The 23,552-nt window shown below is 44.2% G+C and overlaps 2 non-coding genes across 2 annotated transcripts; both read right to left on the minus strand.

Moving 5' to 3' along the window:
• Window positions 1-16,865: 16,865 nt before the first annotated feature.
• Window positions 16,866-16,937, minus strand: Trnat-cgu. Its single transcript has one exon. It is a non-coding gene; the product is annotated as a tRNA-Thr (tRNA).
• Window positions 16,938-20,530: 3,593 nt separating this feature from the next.
• Window positions 20,531-20,602, minus strand: Trnat-ugu. Its single transcript has one exon. It is a non-coding gene; the product is annotated as a tRNA-Thr (tRNA).
• Between the last annotated feature and the right edge of the window lie 2,950 nt (window positions 20,603-23,552).

Here is a 23,552-nt window from a genome sequence, read left to right on the forward strand (position 1 = left end):
GTTCAACACACCTGGGGGTCTATGTTCGACAAATGTTTCGTTTCTCCTAAAAAGAAACGAAAGTGACGATATTGCGTCTGATTGGTTAGAGGCTCAAATGATGAAAGTTCCCTCTTTCGTCATTTGAGCCTCTAACCAATCAGACGCGATATCGTCACTTCCATCACTTCCCTTTCTTCTTAGAGAAGCAAGACATTTGTCGAACATTGCCTTCCTGCTCAGTTTTCTATGAGATATGTTGAATCTAGCCAGTCAATTTCTTCAGCACAATGTTTAGCTGCTAGGATTGACAACAGCGCGCCTTTACAACTCCCCGTTTCCTGATCTGCCTAACGGGGCTACTGGCCCTTCGATAGAAATATCACTTATCATCAACAAACCGTAAGCACCTAGAATGCCACTTTCTGACTGCAGCATCACCATCGAACATTGTCGTCCATGGAAGCAACCTCCTGGCTGAGCATTCTTCACTCGTCGCCCTCGCCAACAACCTCACCTAATCCCATTATTGCTGATCACTGTTGATGCACACCCGCCGGCAATATGAAGGTGAACACCTTACCTCAATTCTTGCCTGTTTTACGACTCCCTAAAGCTATATTAACTCTCAACGTCTCAAATGGCACGTGGCTTGGGGTCTAAACTTCGCGTTCAAGCCCTCTTCTGGAACAGAACTTGTTCCAAAACTTGCAGGAGCGTCAAAAACAAGAAGAGGGCTGTTCACCTTCATATCGCTCACGGGTGTACCTTCAAACTCCGGCTCACGTCCCGCCTGCCCCTGCTGTTCCCTGTCTGTGTTCGACAATGTCGCCACTCTCCAATGCGACGTTTGTGATTTGTGATTCCACCAGAAATGTGAAGATGTATCTCTCGCTTTGTATAGACGCCTCTCCTGATTATCAACTGAGCGGCTCTGTGCGGCGTGCCAGCTTTCACCCCTGGCCGATGACCTCTTTCCATTTCCTAAGCAGCACGAAGCCCCTGCCTACCCCACCGTCATCGCCAGCTCTACCAAGTAGTTCTCCAACCCGCCTCCGGCGATCGACATCGTCAGCGTTCACCGTTCGCACGACAACTCCGCGTTTGGCATAGTTGTCGTGTGAAAAGTGTGCGATCGGAGTCTACAGACTCCAATCACGTTGGGTTTTCCAAAGTTTGCTTCCTGAAGAACAACCTTCCTGGCTTCAAAGTGGTGAAATAATCTTTCCCGAATACAATATTCGCTGTGTGCGATACATGGCTAGACGCCTGTCTTCGGTGAGTAATAAATGGGGAATTAATCAATCTCGCAAAATTCTCTTTATTCCAGCAAGACCGTCCCTCCTTGGGGCGAAGGCGTCCGTACTCGCCATGCCAAAAAACACCTGCCCTGCCGACGTCTCGACCACCTCACCCCTCCGGGTCTAGAAGCCATTTTTGTCGAGGTATTTTGCAAACATCGAAAGATTCTTCTGGTGTCTACCTACTGCCTAACCTCCCTTCGTAAACAATCGTACGCCCTCCACCAAGAGAACCTACAGCGCGTCGACCCCAGCAAGTTCTCTGCACTGTTCATTTAATCCACTTGATGACATGCTGTTAGACGTATTGGAAACTGCTGGCCTCACCCAACTTCATGACGCCTCATTCTACATTTCTCAAAACAGCAACGCTACATTCCTCGACCTCGTCCGCACCAATAATCCACCCTTATCCTACCGCTGCACAGTAAAATCCAGCCTACCAGGCAGTGATCGCGGTGCTCTCCTCAGCAATATCCATTGCTCAGCCCCTAAGCGAGGTCATCAAGCCAAGAAGTTCCAGCAGTTCTAAAAAACCGATTCCCCTCATCTCAATCAGCTCATCCACCTCGCTCCCTGGTTCATCGTGTTTGATCACCCATCGACTGACGAGGCCGACGACCTCCCGCTCAACATATCAGCAATTCAGCACAAATGTGTTCACCCTAAGGATCAACAGGAGGCACGGCAGCCTTCCATGGATGACAAAGGAGATTGCAGTCTTAATCAGATGTAAACACTGACTATTCAAAAAAGCGCCTCTAAATTCCACTCATCTTAACCAAGCCCACCAGGCACATACCGAAGTTAAGCATCTCATCCATATCTCCCATAACGATCGCCTACAGTAACTAGGAGCAAAAGCCACCTGCCAGCCCAAACTCTTAAGCATGTTTTCACTATAAAAAAAAAAGTTCCACGCGCCGGTCTTCACACATCACGGCAGGCCCTATTCTAATCTTGACGACATAGCAGAGCTCTTCTCTTACCACTTTTCTCAGGCTGCAGCATTACTTGACCCTACTAACCTTTGCCCCACCCAACCCACAACTCTGCCAGTCAAGGCCACACCAGCAACCACACTCTTCCATAGTCATTCTTCAAACTGAAACCTACGAAGCCCTTGCCTGTGTCAACTCCTCTCAATGCCCTGGAGCAGATAGCCTCCACCCTGCATTGCTTAAATCCTGTGCTGGCCGTATCTCCCCCGTCCTCACTTGCCTCTTCAACGATTTTCTCTCCCACAGCTCTGTTCCTAAACCCTGGAAAGTTGCGTCAGTCACGCTTCTCAGAAAGGGACACGGTGCCCCCTCAAGTCTAACATCCACTCATACTGGCCAATCTCAATAACCTCCATCGTATGCCAAACAATAAAGCGCCCACCAATATGGTTTCCGCCCGGCAGGAGCTGCGAATTGGCCCTGGCAGCTTTCACCCATGCACTGAGCACCAGCCTCGACAACCGAACTCCGTGCGAGATCGTCCAGTTAAACTTCAGAAAGGCTTTTAACAGCGCAGACCACAGCTTGCTCCTATCCAAACTCCAACAGACGAGAATCTCCGGAATGAGGAATTAAAAATTTACTTGTTCACAACACTACCTTATTCTTCAGGGGCTCTTTTCATGATTTAGCACGAACTGGAAACACTACTAACAGGTAGGGTGTCCAATGAGATAGGTCATGTGTGCCATTGCATGTCAAAGGGGCTTTGAGAAAACTAATTGAAGAACACTTTGTCCAAGCTCAAGAGAAAAATCTTGTTCTTGACCACAGGCTAACACAACATGATGGCAGCAACAGGTTACTGTTGTTTTCTTCCGGTAACTTCAGAACGAGGTCTACTGGCACGACAACCAACTGTGGTTGTCGTGCTGATGGGAACAGTCCCAGTATTCAGGAGCTTGAAGTTCCAATTGCCAGATCTGCTCCACAGCTTGCATGCCAAATACTGAGACCACTGCTCCACAGCTTGCATGCCAAATACTGAGACCACTCGTACGAAGCAGGACTTGATCTAAGTCGTCCTCACAGTTTGCAACCTGGTTTGCAACTTGCAACTCATAGATGCCGGAAACTATTATGCGTCAGTGGTATCCCAGAAACTCTCTTTCAGACTAATGACTTGAAAAGGGTTTTCAAGACAGCCCACCCTAAGACAGATCGAGATGAGGAAGAGCTAGAGCCTTCCCGGGAAGCCACTCTTTTTTCCCAGATATACAAAACTGCCGTTACTGCACTTACCCAACCATTTACGCAGTTTGTAATATGACGAGTTGCAGATTATTGTCCAGTGATCACTTGTGGCTGCGACATTCATAATTGCATAAGAAATCATAGAATAGATGCCAAAACCCTCATGAGGAATGTTATGTCGCAATGTCAATTTTGGTGGCCACATTACAGCTATAATCTGTTTCAGCCTAATTTTACAAAGAAAAAAACACTGCCGCCCTTTGGAGCTAATCAGAGCAATGAAGCAAGTTTTGTGAGAGCTCTCCATAGGAAGAGTATACTCCCACAATATGTTGTCCCGTCCCTTGGTAACGCCCTGCAAGCTGCAGAAGGATGAGTCAACCTAGTTCCAGTAACAGTTCACCTCACGTGCGAATATGACCAGAAAAGGCTCATGCCACCCAAGGATGAGGGTCGACAAATTTTCTAGCGTACGGTCTCAGACATTCTTCTTGTGGCCCAGATGATGAGCTGCCTCTTGAGTTTTCTCACTTCATCCCCCTGGTTACTGATGGTCCTCGTCTCTGGTGTCCGGCCCTTGCAGCTTGCCTCTACACGTTTGTCGCCCTCGTGGTATTCTCTGCGATTCTCCGAGGAACCATGGTAGTGGAACAAGAAAGTAACAGCATACATTAAATGGACGAAGTGAGACACACCTTATACTCAGGGGCAGATCCAGAACTCTGTTTGGGGGGGGGGGGGGAATTTGTAAGGATACTATTCTTCCCTTCTTTCGTGTGCACTGGTGGGTCCAACCATGTCAAATGGCCCTCCAGGAGGGGGGGGGGGGTCGACTTTGGGGGGGCAGCTGCCCCCGTCGCCCCCCCTTGGATCTCCCCGTTGGATCCGTCCCTGCTTATACTTCTAAATTAGAGAAGCACTGTGGGTCTTACTGCATGACGTGCCAAGCGGAGATAAATGATGTCTGGAGCTTGGCGGGGGGAGGGGGTCTCGACGCACGCTGAACGACAGGCGCCAGATGCTGCCATACCCACAGGGCATCCTGAGGAGAGAGAGAAGACAGGTGCTAGCCCAGGAAATTGGCATGTTTGAGCAATACTTTTTTTAGAGGTGCCATTCCCATTAATTCTCTTGAAGGGACATCCATCTGACTAGTTCATTCAGAAGTATGTCCAATCTACCCAGTCAACTTGCTTAGCCTGTTTGCAAATATATAACAACTGGTAAATTCACTTTCTATAATGTTGCGTGTTTTTTGTTTTGTTTTTTTATATCTTATGCTATGATGCCAACTTCTCTTTTATGATTTTACAGATTAGCAAATCCCAGGTTCGGTCCTGATCCGCGTCATTTGCCACGATATTTATATTTTTCCGGTAAAGTGGTGTGAAAGTTTCGATACGTGGAGGTTGCACGTGAACAAGCAATTCATTACGTTCGACCGTTTTACAAGTCACGTCCGACGTACATACGTCTAAGAAATTAACCGAGTCACATACACTGCGTTGGAGAAAAGATGATCGTGCCATGGCCTGAAGCGAAGGACAGCACGAGCACTTTAGAATGTTTACACTCATCAGCTACGAACTTGAAGCGGAATCCCGGAATCTCGAACGGCGAAGTGAGTCTCCGGCTTTTTGGCTTCTTGCTTGAGCAGGCCCATTTAGAACACATTCATAGCGTGATTCGGTAACTCACGTGACATTAAAACGCCAAGCGAGGATCCAACCGAGAGGAAAATGTACTAGGAAAGAGAAATTCGCAGAACAGCAACACCGACAACGCCGACAACGCGACCGGCGACGTTTAAAAACATGGCTTCGGTTAGGGCAATGAACTTTTTAAAGCTAACGGTAACTGCTCAATTTTTTCTTTCCATATTGGTTTATCATTCTCACTTAGCTTATTATGTGTTCTAAAAATATTAACATTAACGCACTCACTTTAGTTAATTGCGATTCTTTTTGACCCTGCTTTTTTGTTTGTTTTTGTTTTACACCTTCAGTTGTCGCCATCCGGCTTGAGGAGCGCTGTGTATGCGCGATTACCGGAAGTGGCCTTGAGTGGGACCACTGGTTATGATTTCACTGTGGAGGAGACGACCGCCGTTTTGACACAGCGATGTCGTGCGGAGCACTGTTGAGGCTACGCGTCGTCTGCTACAGGCTTGTTTCTTTTTCGCCTGAATCAAAGTTTGCGTTCAAACGTGGAGAAACTTCATTATACTCGGAGACAACTTTTCATGTCAATGCAGTGGAAGGTAGACTCCCGCGTCCCCTCTCCCATTTTGAGTGTACGCATTCTCTCCTCCTCCCCCATTTACGGGGAGAGGAGGAGAGCCTGCGTACACTCAAAATGGGAGAGGGGACGCGGGCCTCTACCTTCCACTGCATTGCCAAGAAAAGTTGTCACCGAGTATAGTTAGCTTTTGAAGCCACCGAGAATAACACTATATAATTTTATTGCGTGAGCCTGCCAAATTAAGGTGAAGAACCGAAGTTTGCATGTCGATCCCATCCAATCCGCCGGGTGAAGGAATGAACATGGCGGCCCCCTCCGCTCTGCTGGGAGCAGCCGAGAGTTCACACGGATGCGCTCACGCCTCTCGCTCAGCGCCGCGTGCTGATTGGCTCACTCCGGAGGGGGGCGTTACGGCGGTGAGACCATAGACTGGCCGAACACTCCCCATATACGGCCCTGGCCGGCAGTGGCGAGTCGCGCCCCCGCGCACAACACCAGCGTCAAAAGACCAACTACGGTAACAGCACGAACTAGTTTTGAGTTTGAGTGAGGAGCTGGTATTAGCAATGCAAATCTATCAATAAATTGAGAATTGACACTATCGATACTTTGACGATAGTCGACTATCGACCGTTTTTACTACCTCTGCATCGCTAATCATCCGGGCAAAAAAATACTGAGTCACTGAGCTGCGGACGTATGCGCAGCGTCTGATATATCGCACCGGCACAGCAGAGCAACAGCGCATGCTCAGGAGGCGTTCCACAGCCCAGCAGACTAAGATGACAGGGCGGAGAAGGCGACCTTTGCAAAGGTCTATAGTCGGCCATCGATAGCACTATCGATAGTTTTCCGATTGTCGACTATCGATAGTACTATTCAAAGTTTTACTATAGTCGACCACTGATATCTCTTTCAAAAGCTTTTTTCTTTTGATAATGTAAGTGATGTATTATTTTGGAAGTATATCGATATAGTTTTTGAAAGTAGTATCGATAGATTTTCAGAAACATACTGTTGATGGTTTTTGGAAGTGTTATCGATAGTTTTTCATAGGTACGCTGTGTATAGCTTTTCGTTGATTTACTGTCCTTATTTTTCCTATTGTATTCGTATCGCTTCTCTATTGTTTTTTGTTGTGCCTTTTATATATTTCCCTGATAAGCGTGCTGAAGGTTCCAGTCACGAAATCTTATGAGCTTGGAAATATTTTTTGGTTGCCTTTGACGTTCTTAATTTTTTCTCTTTCAATCACTGTTACTCACTTTACTAAGATTTATTATCAATGTTACAATATCAGTGCATTCAATAATCGAGTGCCGATAGCACGCAATCGTAGTTTTGCAGTAGTCGACCATCGATAGTGACATCGATAGTACTTACGGTACTCGATTAAAAATGTAACGATAGCTTGGCTATACACCTACCGACACTCAAACAAGGATAGCATATTATCGATAGCTTTATTATAGAATACTATTGACAGTACAGGGTTTCCGTAGTTCCTGTTCGCGTTTTGATAACGATACGATGCGGTCGCAAACACAGTCGGCGATGTAACGCGTACCGTTATCAGTGTTCAAGAGAGATCTGCTGAAAAAATATACAAATCCATATGTTCACAAACTGCACTGAGCTGAAGTTGCTAGATGATATTCACTAGTGCGAGAAAAGTCACATTCAGGGGCTTTACACCGAGGCCCTTAAGCGCCTTATCGGTCTGCAACGAGACATAGCGCCGTGCGCACCATTAAGAAGACTTGCACGATCTACGAGGAGACGCCGTGACCGCCATAACGATACGATGGATCCCGGGACACGACGGGCACCCGCGGAGAACGAGTGGTCCCACGAGCTGGCTAGCGAGGCTTTACAATACCGTTCCCGGCATGAGGACCCGACGTGGCTGCTTCCAAAGACCCTGACGAGGAGCGTTGGAGCCGCCGCCAACGAAGGCGGCAGAGCCTGCTTCCAACAAAAAATATCTCGGCAAAACTCACTCACGAGGGCCCGTGAGGACGGTGAGTGCGTGAGAGCTGTGAGGATGGTGAGTGCGTGAGGGGCGTGAGGGCCGTGAGGGCCGCGAGGGCGGTGACTTGCGTGAGGGGCGTGAGGGCCATGAGTGCGTGTGGGGTATGAGTACGTGAGGGCCGAGAGGACGGTGAGTGCATTTGGGGCGTGAGTGCCGTGAGGGTCAGTGAGTGTGAGTGAAGGGCTGGAGGTGAATGTGACTGTGAGGATGAGCTGAGTAGGGGGCTGAGGGTGAGTGTAACTGGGGGGGGTGAATTAGGGGCTTAGGTGAGTGTGACTGTGAGGGTGAGAGTGAGTGAGGGCCACCTAAATTGCCTACCTCTGGTGAGATGACGGCCTACTTTGGTGTGTCCAAAAGCATGTGGACCGTTTCACCCGCCGTCGCGTGGGCCCCAGTTGCCATCTTGAAATCGCGTGACTCAGGCGCAATGGTGTTACACTCCAACTCTGCGCTCGGCTCACCCCCTCCGCGTTTTCGCGAATGTGCCTTATTACGGTCCTTAGATTACGTGGTCTGAAAACTTTGATCACACTGTGTGAAAGGTTTTGCAAGGAATAAATTGAAACACCAGAGGCAGGGAGCCAATCTTATGAGTAAAACATCCAGATTGCCCAGAGAACAAACGAATAGACATGACCTCGGAGAAGCCACGAAAAAGAGAGTCGTTATATTCGTATACTATTTTAAGAAATACCACGGGCCATCGAAAACATGGGCGCTAGTAAGCACCATCTATACTCGGGACCCAGGTGTCATAATTGTTCGGATTAATGAAAACGACACGCGCTGTACCTGCATATTTAACATATCAATTTTTTTTTTCGAATTTTTTCCGTATATATTTTTATTTTGTATAAATTTATATATTGGTTAGGCGTCTCGCAGCACTCCCACAGTGGTAAGATACTCACAACACTCACAAATGAAAAAACTGGTTGCCGCCAGTGAGGTTTGAACTCACGACCCCTGGTTTACGAGACCAGTGCTCTACCACTGAGCTATAGCTTTTTTTTTTTTTTCTTTATTGCATGGAAAAAGAGGACGAGAGGACACATCATAGGTTACATAGGCAAACATTATGATCTAGAACACTTTGATATTCATTAAGCTGGAGAGCAAGGGCAACCAGTCGGGCAGAATTTCGCGACACTCGTATATACTTTTGATTTGGGCTACACACTGAGTAAAATAAAAACTCACAGGTTTTGGTGCCTGAATGGCGTTTCTTACATCCATCCGAGATTTCCAAATACTATATAAACCCAAGAGCAGAATGAGATCATACGGCACAGTGTCTTCCGAAGAAACAGGCAGGAAACGTATTGAATGCGGTGAAATGTTAGTCTTTTTTCAACGTGCGCTGCAGGACATCCCAGAAGAAAATTGCGTCCCAGCAATCAATAAAAACATGTTCTGTAGTTTCTCGTGTTTTGCACAGTAGACAATTCACTGTCCATGGAACGAATACCCCTTTTTCATTTAGCCATACTTTGGTCGGTAATACAGAACAGTGCAAGTTAAAAAAGAAAGTTTTGGCTGCTGGAGGTATTCCCATCTTTTTTACGCGACATAATACATCTTGACCAGGGCAGTCTTCATAGATCGTGCGATAGATTGGTGTTGGGAAAAGAACATCCACAAGGTCTCTATATAGTTTTTTCCTTGAAACAGTTCCGAGATATTCCCTAGAAAATCTGACACTTAAGAAGTTGAAGGCGTCCACAACTTCTTTAACGTACCCCACTAACCTTGGGGTTCGGCCTCCCACCGATGACACCAAAAATGATGGCAGGTGGGATGCCAGTGTTGTTTGAATCATTTCACGAACGAAAGGAGTCTCTTGATCTCTGAGAAAAAGAAATCTTGAAACCAATTGGCGGATAAACAGATGCGGCAGGCCGATGCCACCTTCTGGGATGCGCCGGAAAAGGTTGTCCCGTCGCATGGGCTCCCAGGTGGATTTCCATACAAACACTGCAAATATTCTGTGAAATTTTTGGATGTTCCGCCTTGCACAGTGCAGTACTTGCAAAACATACCAGAGTTTGGCCACAAGAAAAACGTTGCAGATTGTCGACCTTGTGAAGATCGACATATCTCGGTGAGACCAGCGCTTAGTGCGTTGTTCCAGGTTGGTCGCCACATCCGACCAGTAGGCCGAGCTGTTTCTGATGTGCTGTAGAGGCACTCCTAGGTATTCACAGGGCGTACAGCTCCATTCGATACACTCGTATTCAGAGGGCGTCGTTGTCCAGGATCCGTGCCAGAACCCTCTGCATTTTTGCAGGTTCACTTCAGCACCAGTGGCCGCACAGAAACTGCGCGTGAGCGCTACAGCGTGACTGACACCTGCTTTGTCCCTGCAGATGTAGGCAATGTCGTCTGCGTATGCCAAAACTTTGGTTTCTACACCGCGCAAGGCGTAACCTTTCACTTTCTCGTTTTTGATGATACTCAGACACAGAGGCTCTAAATATAGAGCAAAAAGTAAAGGGGATAAAGGGCATCCCTGCCGCACTGACGACTCAACCGCTATGCTTTTCGAGACATTATTATTAAGTATTAGGCTGGTGTGACAATTATTATACGACATCTTAACGCCCTGTAAAATTATTTTCCCAACACCAACCTGTTCCAGAATTTTGAAAAGCACATTATGTTGAACCCGATCAAACGCCTTCGCCAGGTCGATTTGGAGCACCGCGACTTGACTGACTTCAATAGACACAGACTCTAAAATGCTACGGACTACGTGAATGTTACTTTGTATTGCTCTTCCCTTAATTCCGCATGTTTGGTGGTCCCCTATTAAGTCAGTGATTACCCGCTGTAACCGAGCTGTCAAAGTTTTAGCCCAAATCTTATAATCTACATTACACATCGTAATAGGTCGATGACCACCGACGTGGCGGAGTTCGTTTTTGTCCTTACTCTTAGGAATTAAAACTGTGTGCGTACGTAGAAAGGAGGGGGGCAGCGTATTTGATTGGTATGCCTCTCGAAGTAGTACTTGTAAAATTGGGCAAATTACATTTTTATGCATTTTATAAAACTCAGAAATAATGCCATCGGGGCCGGGAGTCTTTCCGTTAGGAAGGCCTTCGACTGCATTTTCTATTTCTGACAGACTAATGGGGTCTTCTAGATCCTTTATCTGTTGTTCGTCTAGACGCGGGAGCAGGGATATCAGCCTGGTGAGGCATTTGGTGTCTTTTATATCTTCGTTTTTCCCAAAGAGTAAACGGTAGTGTTCGACGAACACGCGCTGAATCTCCTGTTTATCTGTAACTGTTTTATTGTTATGCTCTATTTCTAAAATTTCCTTCGTCACGGCGTGGCGTTTTTCGTCTGCCATTGCTTTTTTTGTGGGTTGCTCTCCTAGGAGATATCTTTCCGCTCGGGAGCGCACGACCGCGCCTTGATATTGCTCTTGATATAGGCTGTCTAACTGAGCCTTTACGTAGGTTATATCTTTTGCTCCCTGTCCTGGGTTTATAAATTCAAGCTCGTGCAAAAGACGCAAATCATTCAGTAGCTTTTTTTCTTCTTTACGTTTATGGAAACTAATTATTGTCGATCTTTCTATTGCCAGTTGCTTCAATTCTTCCTTGAAGCGCTCCCACTCCGCACTAATGTGCTGCTTCTGGCTAGCTACTTGTTTAAGCAGTTGTCTCGTGTCATTTGTAAACGTTTCATCTTTAAGCAGCTGAGAATTAAGCTTCCATAGCTTCCAATTGATGCGTTTCGGTTTTCGAGATTTCTGGCCTATTGTTATGGCAACCATGCAGTGGTCTGTAAAATAAACTGGTTCTACAGCGTAACTGTTTAATTCGTTCATGAGTTCTAAAGAACAATAAATCCTATCCAGACGGGCGTGTGATGCTTGCTGGAAATGCGTAAAATAAATGGTGCGTTCTCGCAACTGGAATTCCGCCACGTCGGTCAAGTCGCACTCTTCAATTAAGTCAAGTAACAAATGCTCGCTTTTGTCGAGACGCGTTCTAGCGGGAATCCTGTCCTCAGTTTTTCCGACACAGTTAAAGTCTCCAAGCATGATGACTTTCCGATCACAAAGTGCATGGGAACGCAAGTGGTTAAAAAAAGTAACTCGATCGCTGACGTCGTTAGGGGCATAGACACAAATCACCCTCCACTCTGTATTTGAGGCGGTAAAATCACACATGACAAATCTGCCAGAAAGGTCGCTCGTTACCGCTAATTGGAACAGTTCAATGGACTTCTTAATTAACAAAAAACACCCCCCTGAAAACCCAACGGCGTGACTTACACACACATCATACTTATTCAAAAATAAAGGTAATTCCTGCTCTACCTGCTCTTCACTCGATAATTTTGTTTCTTGAATCGCCAAAATGTCAATTTCTTTATCCTCAAGTAAACGATGCAGCTGGTATTGCTTTTTCCTGGAACTAAACCCTTTAACGTTTAGAGTGGCAAAGCGAAAACCTTTGGCCGTTTTGTTTTAAGCGGGATGTGATTCCTGTACCTGCCGGACTGATTGTTTCACAGTAATAAGACGCTTACATGCGGTGGTGGCGGGAGGTAAAACTTGTTTTCTCTTGCCTTCATTCCCTTCCTTTGATGCATTGGCGTCGGCGGCGGAAGTGTCCATTTGGTCACAGTCACGGCGGTCGTCCCTGTTGGGCCGCGCACTGCTGTCCTTAGGCGGTAGCGCCTTCAGCTGTTGCTCCTTGCTGGTTGGGCTACTGCTAAAACTGGAGTCCTCCGCAGCTTTGGTGCCTTCGGCCCTCGAAGAACTGGCTGCAGCTGACTCAGCGTCCGGGGTGTTGCTAGTCATCGCCGTGCTTTCTGGGGCTAGGGGTGTGCTTTCTGCTTGAGGAGTTGACGGAACTTCACCAGTCGCGTCCACAACCTCAGAGACGTCCATGAAGTGTTCTTGGTTTGTTTCCTCATCACTGCTGCCCCGCAATGCAGAGGCGCACGTTGAATAGCACTCACTGCTCTCGTGACCGAATCTGTGACACTTAACGCACTTCGGAGCGCGGCATTGCCTCCGAATGTGGCCTACTCTTTTACATCGCAAACACAGTGGCGGTCTTCCAGGTACCAGCAGAAGTGACTGCACGCCATACACCTTGAGCATATGGGGCAGCTCCGCAGAGGTCACGGCGTCGTGTAGCGTCAACGAGACTTCTCTGTTTAGAGTCTCCATAGTTTCCATGCCCGGCACTCTCCATTTTTCTCTCGTGATGGTCCGCAGCTTGCCATATGGCTCGAGGGCTTCAGCAACCCGCCGGTCCTCCAAGTATGTTGGGAGCCAAAGCAGCTTCACCTTGATATCTTTCGAATTCGGGTCGATCACGAGGCATTTTTTACCCTTTACCTTGAGTTGTCCAGCCGCCTTCACCTTTTCAGTGGCTGCCATGCTTGTCAGGGCCAACATCCATACGTGGCTCATTTGGTACTGGCCCAACGACACCACGTCGCAGCTATCGACGATTTCCTTGAGGCCGTCACGAAAGTCGACGGCTCTGTACGGTCTGCCAGCGAGGTCGGCATGCAGAAACACGGAATTCATGCACATCCTTCCGTCCGGAAAACGGGGAAGCAGAGCACGATAGTCATCGGTAACGCCGGTGGCGGCATCGGTGATTCCTCGGCTCGCGGGAGCCGATAACGCGCTGTTATCAGAGCGCTGCATTTTCCGTCCGCTCTCGATGAAAGCCAGAAGCGAACCCACCACTGAGCTATAGCGGCTCCGCTTCCATGCACTGCGTAGGAGAGACTAGGGCCTTGCTGTCGTTCCTAGAACTTGACAAACTCTCTGAAAGACATGATAAAACTCGCGCATCCTTAGGTGTTTTTAAAATGTCATTATACTTTGTCCCAGATTGTACCCTTGAAATTTCTTTAAAGAAAGGAGAAAATCGGCACACTCATTCCAGATTGATGTAAGAACATCAGATTTTATCAGGCACGAATATCAGATATCAGATCAAAATGACAAATATAGCGTTTTTTTATTAACATGCTTTAAGAAACTACACAAAAGTAACATAAATTTCGAGGCATGCGCGTAGCAGCCCGGCTTCAGGAGTGAATTATCAACTGTCACAGCGCATGGTCGAAACTCTTCATGACTTTGCGACATATATAAACAAAAAAAGTCAGATAGATGTGATATTTTTATACTAGTCGGAAATCGTGTTTCACTCGCTGAACTTGAAAAATTGACACACATTTTGGGTGAGGGTCTTATAGTATCTTGGATTCAGGACTACTTTCGAAATGGGTTCCTATGTGTATATTATGAAGGACCCGCATATGGACCTTTTGAGGTGCTGCCTAATGTCACTAAAGATTCCGTTTGGGCACCACTTTTTCTTTTGGTCTATATGAACGGCATTGTCAATGGCATCGATGATAATACAAAACGTTTTACCGAGGACTGTTATCTAACGCGAAAGAACAAGCCAAGCTGACCAAATTCTATTAAAATAATATCTGAAAAAGGTAGCCGATTGGTGCGTTATCTGTAAAATGACTCTTAAATCAGAAAAAAAGTGTTTCTAAATGTCTAACAAGACTAAAATTATACTCTTGAGTTTACGTTCAGTGTTAATGGTGTAGACCTGCGCAGGGTCACTGAATATAAGTATCTTGGCGCTTTACTAGCGTCTGACCTGAGCTGGAACGCGCAGGTTAAATATGGAACAGATAAAGACCTTGTAAAATTAGTATTTCTGAAGAGAGCCTTGAAGTATTTGCCTAGTGAATGAAAAAAAAAACCTTTTAGGACACACCACACTCGGTCGTCGAAATACTAACAAATGTTGGTTTATTGCCGATAGCGCAAAACTGGGTACACTGACATTTATGTTTCCTTCTTTTAAACGTCGTATTTAGAATTCATAAAACCAAGTTCTATCTTCCGGCACTTGTCATTCTATCTCGTCCCCAAAAGCTGAAGCCGCCAGTGAGGATCGAACTCACGACCCCTGGTTTACAAGACCAGTGCTCTGCCACTGAGCTATGGCGACTGGATGGTACTTTCATTTAATCCCAATAAAGACAGCTTTTTTAAAGCATTTTAGTTCTGAACGCAGCCTACTTGAAGAAGGTGAGACCAGTGCAGTGCTGTGTCTATTATGTGGCTTTTTTTTTTGTTATCCATTTACTCATTTCCCTATCCCAGGTTCTTTTATAGTCAACTCCCCATATAGGGAATATGGATTAAGGTGTGCTGCAGGACTTGATATTCAGCCATGTCATTATAACTGAAATTACCTTTTTTTTGTCCCAGAAATATTTTATAATATGTATCAGTGATATCCTGCTCCTTACGAAGGGACTGTTTTTTGTTTTTTGTTTTTTGCAATTTTGTGCTTTTGCGTGTTAATAAACCATTCTGGTAGACTAGATTTGTGAAACCGTAGAATTGTGTTTTTCACTGACGTGGATACAAATTAGGCGATGTGAAAGTATCTTCGAAATTAATTTAATAACATTTCTAGGTATTCTTACTCTACTCACGATACTCTATATTCAAAGTAACTTAAATAGTATTTTAAATACTTTATGAAGCAGGTATTTAGTAACTTAACTTTAATACTTTCATCAAGTATTTTGTCCAACGCTGGTTTCTATAAGTATCGGTATCTGTATTTCGGAGTACTTTTTCTTGATTTTTGCAGAAGTGTCTCAGGAATATCTTATTAATGCATCTCAGTGTCAGTATTTTAGGTCTTAAAATACATATATTTCAGTGTATGCATTCAAGAATAATTTCCGGGGTATTTCTGTCCAGCCCTGCTCCGAATGCACAATGCTGGTGGGGAGTCGCGCTGACCGGGTTTCCATAGCTCAGGAGGGTGGCAGAGACTTCTGGCTGTTAGGGGACGCTCGAGTCGCAAAATGATGGCGGCCAGAGAGCTCTTTTTGAAAAGGTCTACCGTAGATGTTCGTTTCACTAGTGTTAATCAAAAAGCTCGGTTAAATAAATAAACCTTTTTTTTTTCTTTTTTCTTCTTTGCTGAGACATTAAGCGATGTCGTCTTAACGCCTTCCGCATCAGGGTTTCCTACGCTGAGATATTTCACAGTATAAGAAATGCACTGTGCCCGGCGCTATGTAGCTAGGCGTAGATGGTTAGCTCTGGGCCTATCAATACGTCAAACAGCATAAAGTAGTCATAAAAAGCGACGGGATCAACGCAACTAACCCATCATTGACTCTTTGCCTGACCGCCCTCTCATAACTATATGATTCTTATCGCAGTTTCTTAAGCAGCATAATGCGCTCACTTTTGGCATCTATAAGGGGTTCGAAGTTGGTGCTCATGTCTATGAGGTTTATTAAAATTATCGAACAAACATCTATGTCCTGACGTTTAAAACGCGAGACTGTGGTGAGGGATAGTAGAAAACCTATAAGTCGAGGAGAAAAGGAAGAGAAGACGTCCCTTTTTCCTTCGACTTCGAAGTATCCTATCACCAACTCCCCAGCACACTCACAGTCTTTTCATTGATCTATGTCGTGTTTCCGTTGTTCTTATATTTCATTATAATTGAAAGGTAAATTAAAAGTACTTGACTCCTTTAGCTAATTCCTTCACCCACCCCTTTATGGAGCTTTTTTTTTTTTTTGCCACGCACCTCTTTTGGCAATTAATGCACACTATTGACACACCTGACGAAATAGAAGCAATTATACGCAAGTTAAACATATTTTACATCCCATACTTTCACAAAACAAGCGTCGTATCACAGAAAACAAACAAGTACCGGTTCCAATAAGTTCTAGCGACACAATGGCAAAATACGAAGTTTCTTTTGTAAGAAAGGTCTTTAGCACGTTCTAAAAAGACAGCGCTATAACGGTCGGTAAATTTCACCAATTGTGTGTGACTTCCAAAATATTCGACACTACAGTGCAAGGAAAACTTTCAGCATCGATGTGGAGGGAGCTATGCACTTCAAAGACGACACTGGAATGCACAATTTCAAACAAAAAACGATAATGTCCAAAATCGCAACAATAGGAAAACGAGAAACCGTGTGGCGTCTGAGAGAATGGACAGCTTCACAACTCCTAGAAGCCAGAACTATGGCACAAAACTAAAAAAACGAAAGCGGATGCCGCCAGTGAGGTTTGAACTCACGACCACTGGTTTACGAGACCAGTGCTCTACCACTGAGCTATGGAGGCCGTCGTCCCGGGCGTTCTATGGCATAACCTCTACCTCATTATAAAAACACTTCTTTCTCCACGGCTTAAAAAAATCTAAACTGTTTCGAGCTGTGATTCAAAGCATGAAATGCTTTTTGACGGGACGCCCCACTCCCAGAAAATGGCCCATCCGTCCATCCTTACATTTCCCGCTCAGTTGAGCGGAAAAATTTAATTCGAGCTATATTTACACGCCAATTCTGGTCATTTTACAGGTTATCCATTACGCAGAGTGCGTATAATAGAACCAAGATAAAGAAATTTGTGGATGTACATCAATTGACGTCACCTAACCACACAACTTGATGTATACGCAAATGCATACGCGAAGTACTGTTTGTGAGACCTTCATTCATTTCCACTACTTACGCGTGCGCGATGTTTTCACAATAAATTGCACACCTACGTACGAGCCCGTTTCATAATCATGACCCTTAGTTCGGCCTTCAAGACGTTAATACAGAATAGGCGCGCGGACGAAATGTTCTGTCTTGACATGAAAAAACAGGACTGTTTAAAAGCTTGTTTTGTGAATGGTTTCATATTATGTCTATGGCAAATTGTGAGGATAGAACTAGAATCACTATTTCTAGCAATAAATAAGAAAAATTTGAACGTCACAACGGTAAATCTCAAGTTTAAATTGATTTTATAACCTAAAAGAACCACAAGGGCTCACACGACGAAAACGTCAATGATTCGTTTCTTTTCAGATCATTTCACTGCACCATCATAAGGTAAAGCTTTCAATAAAGATTAAACTCACGATCCTTTTTTTACAAGACCAGAGCTCTGACACTGTGCTGTAGCAGCTTGCATATTGTCTCAATTATCCCATTCAAATCAGATATGTTGAAGCATCTTGGTTTATACGCGACTAACTACAGTGCTCGTTTATTACTTTGCCGACTTTCCGACAGCTTGCCGACTTTTGTTTTAGTTTTTTCCTGAATAACTAGCCCTGACGCCTACTTGCATACATTAGGCTCTCCCTCGATACACAATTGCGATATGTTTCGACGTTTTTGGAAGCTCGCAGTGGAACGCTCTACACTGTTAGCGCAAATAACACGCCCAGGCGTGTAAACCGTTGTTCCATAGTGGGCACGTCAAAACGTGTTCATTTTACACGCTGCCATGTTTGTTCTTCGTCTACACATGAGGTGCCGTGTAGATTGAACACGATACACCGTGTTTCTTTTCCACTAAACACCGCAGAGCGTGTTGGCTGAGCCTACTCCTCATAAAACATGGCGGCCAGCAGCCGAGAACAGGCGAGACACGAGCCCAGCGAGCGGCGCGCCTTTTAGCCGAATTGAGAGCACACAGGACGCGTTTGTTTTCGTTCGATGTCTTTAATACACAGTAAACAGTCTCCAAGTGGCGGACGTAGCTGCGTGCAAAGGTACGTACGTACGTGCGTCGTCGGCGGTCGGCGGCGTCGGTAGCTACGACCATATAGTTATTATAATGTACGCTAGAGGTTCAAGTGGCGGTAGTGTGCTGCTGCAAATTGAAGCAGACAGCAACCAGTCCGAAACTGACTTCCGGTAATGCATTTCTATGGGAAAAAGCGAGTGAATTTTCTCGCTGCGCTCGATTATAAGAGCAAATATCACGAATATTTCGTACGTACTGGCACATTGGAACATTTCTCAGTCACGCAGACGAAATCATCGGTCAGTTACGGCGTTTTTATTTGAAATTCGTGGCATGAAAAACGGTGCTAAAACCGCTTCGTGCATGTATTTACGTGCACTGTCGGACACTGTTAGCGCGAACACGGCATCAGCGCTTTCCACCATGGGGGATATACGTGCCAAACGAACAGAAACCAAGAGAGACGGCAAGAACTACGCATTAACACTGAATAAGTAACTCCTTGTGCGTGCAGGCGATCAAAATAAATTGAAAGCCATCTAATATAGTTCGATTTGCAATTAATAAGTAATGCTTTATTCTTTCTGCCCATGAATATGTGCAAAGATACATGTTCTGGGTTCAAATCATCAACCGCACGCTCCAAATCTTTGCAAAAAGGGAGAAGTCGGAGAACAGGTACCCGATAAAAAGTGCCGGACATAGGAAAGAATAAAAAGGCACACCTTTCGTAGTCCACGTACTTTATTTCTTACATTCGAATGTTCTTTAACCGTCGTAAAGATGCCCGACGGAGTAATTTTCATAGAGTGGTAGGACGGGCATACTGTAAAACCCTTTATTTTCGCGGCCCCTATTTTTCGCGAATCGGTCAAAGATGACATAATCGCGACCACCAAATTTTGCGAATTCCAGACGCCTGCATTGAAAATCTTAAGGACCGAAATTGTCGCGCGCCCTTAAATTTCGCGAATTCTTCAATTCGTGAAATTCGCGAAAATTGAGGGCTCACGAACATTAAGGGTTTTACAGTATCAGCAATATATAAGCGCCACCGAAATGCTAGCGAACCTTGAATGCACTCTACATTCTTTTCGATCGTTTCTTTGCTTAGATTTGTCGCTCGTTTTTACATACCTGCCATGGGACATAGGTTTGGGCCTGAAATATAGCCAAGCTTAACATCGTTCAGTGGTAAAACAAATGCTCTAATTAAAGCAATTGCACTTTTACAATATTAATAAATGTACATACTATCAGGTACAACCGAAATAATAAAAGTTATTCATGTTATTTTCCGGCGAAGAGACAAATTTCACGCGCGGTTTCCCATAGGAATGCACAGGAACACCGCAAGAGTAGACTGGTTGCTGTCTGCTTCCATTAGCCTCCCGGAAGTCGCATAGACACTAGCGCCAGTTGAACCTCTAGCGTGCATTACAATAACTCTATGGCCACGACGGAGCCACTAGACAGAAAAAACGGGTGTCAAACTTACATAAAGAAATAACTCCAGCAAACAATCTGAAATTGGGCGGTAACTTGCGCTACCTAGCGAGATTTTTAGAGGTTCATATAAAAAAACGAGCCTGTTAATACGCTACGACCGATCACGAGTTGACAGCAACCCTAAATACATCGCAGAAAACACAAATACCACGCATTACACAGCACCGTCATATACATGAACACAACACCGACACTGCGCCCGACACTTCCTACTCAACACGCTTTACTCCCCGTGGCGTATATAAGCTTGACATGTGCGGGTGAGCTCGTTAGTCGCTGACCGTTACAGATTTACAGAAGACACAAAACACGGCACAATAGACAGACTATGTAAGAACTGTTTGCATTTAAAAAGTATTGAGGCAAAATCTATAATGTTAGTCCATTGCGAAAAATAACGATGTATTAAGAATAAATTTTAAACCGGTCATGTTTAAAAGAAGCCACCAAGAAGAAAGTCGTTTGATAGGTATATCATTTTATAAAACACCACGGACCGCCGGAAAGACGGGCGATGGTAAACGCCTCTATACTTGAGAGGTATCATTCCCGTATCATTAAATCGACACGTGCTACATCTAAATTTAGAAAAACAATGTTCAAAAACTTTTTTATTTTTTATTTTTAGGGCTCAGGTGATCAGTTACTCATAACACCCACGAATTCAATAAAAAAAAATTCATTGCCGCCAGTGAGGTTTGAACTCACGACCCCTGGTTTACAAGACCAGTGCTCTACCACTGAGCTATAGCGGCTGGGCTTCCGATACCTGCGTAGGAGAGACTAGGACTTTGACGTCGTTTTTAGAACCTGATAATCTTTCTGGAAGACATGATAAAACTCGCGCGTCCTGAGGTACATTTTAAAATGTCATTTCACTCGTTCTTCAGAATTGTGCCCTTGAAAGTTCTTAAAAAGTGAATAATATTAGCACACTCCTTTCACATTTAGGTAAGTATATCAGGCAAACATAAAGGGACCTCCCAAAGGCTACAGAAAAGCTACAAAAACTTAGATATAGCGGACATTCTAATAACGTGCTTTAAGATACAACACGCAATTAACATAAATTTCGAGGCCTGCGCGAAGCACCATGGCTTCAGGAGTGGATTATAACTATCACAGAGCTGGTCGAGACTCTCCACACTTTGCGACGGGTATAAACGATAGAAGACAGATAGATGTGAAACTTTTAGACAAGTCAACAACCGTGTTTCACACGTCGAACTCAAAAACTGAAACGCATTACGGGGGAGGGTTCTGTAGTATCTTGGATTGGGGATTATTTACTAAGTCGGTTCTTATTTGTATATAATGAAGGAAACTCTTCTGGACTTTCTGAAGTACTGTCTAATGTCCCGAAATATTCGTTTTTCGCGCGTGTTTTATTTTATTTTTGCTCTCTATGAACGACATTGTCAATGGGATCGATGATAATATAAATCGTTTTGAAGAGGATTGTATCACCTAACGTAAACAAACAAGCCAAGCTGACCAAATTCTATTAAACCAATCTTTAAAGAAGTTAACCGATGGATGCGATAATTGGCTTATTAAGTCGGTTGCTATTGGTATATTATAAAGGACACGCATCTCGATCTGTTGAGGTACTGCCTAAAGTCTCAAAATGTTCTGTTTTGGCACATTTTTATTTTTGCCCTATATGAACAACATTGTCGATGGGATTGATGCTAATATAAATTGTTTTACACAGGATTGTAGAATTTGATCGAAGCTGACCAAATTCTATTACATAAACCTCTGAAGAAGTTACCCAATGGCTGCGATAACTGGCAAATATTTAAATTCAGACAATTGTGTAGAGTTGCACAGGGCCACAGAATATGTATTCAGTGGCCCTGCGCAACTATACACAGTATCTTATTATTATATTAGCATATGACCTGAGCTGGAACGGATAAGTTAAATATTTAGCAAAGACCTTGTAAAATTAGTCGTTCTGAAGGGAACGTTAAAGTATTCACGTCATGAAATAAAGCTCTTATAATACCCTATTCTTGGTCGTCCAGCACTAGAGTACACAAATATACCCTTGTTCTCAAATACACATAATAATGTAGGTATTATGGAAAGAGTCCAGGAAAGGTCAGTTAGATTTGTTTATCAGAAATACAGCCGTTTTCAGTCCACGACAGAACTACTAACAAATGTTGGTTTATTAACCATTGTTGTGATAGCTGTGATAGCGCAAAAATGGGTAAACGGACATTTAGGTTCCTCCCTTTAAACGACGGATTTAAAATTCCTAAAATTAAAGACATTAAGCTATTAGAAGCCAGATGCTCTCGACATAATAATATCTACAGTCGTTGAATATTAATTTATTAATCACAGTTTCAGATACCCATTTCCTTCCTTCAGCTGTAAGAGACTGAAGCAGTCTAGAAAATCATTTTCTAGGTTATGCAGGTGTTGAATTTATTGGTGCAGTTCAAAACAAAAGACTTTGGCAATTAATGAACTGATGATTAGTTCCTCTTTCAAAAATGACGCGATATTTTTTTTAAATTTTTGTTCTATTGATATGTGCCGGATATTGTATACATTTTTTCTTTGACCCAATGCCTGCAAAGATCCTAACAGAGATAGGCAGTATTTGTAAATATACAACGTAATAAAATTAACAAAATTAATCCGTCTATACATTTTTTTAGAGAGATCAGCTACAAAATTTATATTTTATTTCTCTGAGCACACCTTTCCATTCACGCAGTGTCTCTGTCGCTGTGTGAAAACATTCAGGCTGCCCCGCACAATTGCAAATAAACCAGGGTTGGAGGGAAAGCCCGGTGCCTACATGTGATGCGTTTGCCAGACAGCATTGAAACTTCTTCGCAGTTCCCATATTATCGAATAAATGTTTGCTTTTTAACAATGCAGTTACGAGGAAGGAAGATTTATGTAATACACAAATAAAGGACTTCACTGTGGAAGTCGTCCACATGATTTTCTCTCACAAAAAGGAACGTTATGTAGTCTGACGCCTCAGACATATCGCACACGACAAGGAATAAGGAATGTGACTGGATTACGCCACGCTTTTTGTTTTTTTTAGAATTGCCAGGTAATTCACCGAAACATCGCGGGAAAAACACACAGCATTTTCTACTGCCTTTACGAACCTTAATCAGCCTAGCAAAAGCTGTCCTTTTTCACTCTGTTTGCTGAGTCATAGATCATTTTTTTTTCGCTTTAAGATTTCATACGTTACTGAAATATTCAATAAATGTTATACTTTATCAAACTACAGCAACCAATTTTTTGTTCAACATCTACACTTCAGTAAAACATGAGAGTATTTTATAAAATTTTATTTTATAACAAAATAAAATTTCTATACCTCCGGTCTTGATGTGTCACTCCAAGTTGTTTTCTTTTTTTTGCCATCTGCGATACCTATTTGAATATGTTCCAACTTACAACACACCCTGCTCCTAAGAGTGCGCGGTACACTGATTTATAGAAGGCACGTACCCAGGAAAGGGGGGGGAGGCATGGAGCCCCCCCCCCCCCCCCCCCGAAATCTTCCATTTTGCCGGGACCTCCTCTCCCCCCTCCGCCACACACAGCATTTTGTCATAGGGTGTGGCATTATATTGCTTCCCATATAAAAAAGGAATATAATAAATTGCATTGTGCAAAAAACAAACATTCTGCAGTTCTTTTTTTTTTCTTTTTGAAGCG

This window comes from Ixodes scapularis, unplaced genomic scaffold (assembly GCF_016920785.2).
Source record: "Ixodes scapularis isolate PalLabHiFi unplaced genomic scaffold, ASM1692078v2 PGA_scaffold0__279_contigs__length_252992795, whole genome shotgun sequence".
Classification (NCBI taxonomy): domain Eukaryota; kingdom Metazoa; phylum Arthropoda; class Arachnida; order Ixodida; family Ixodidae; genus Ixodes; species Ixodes scapularis.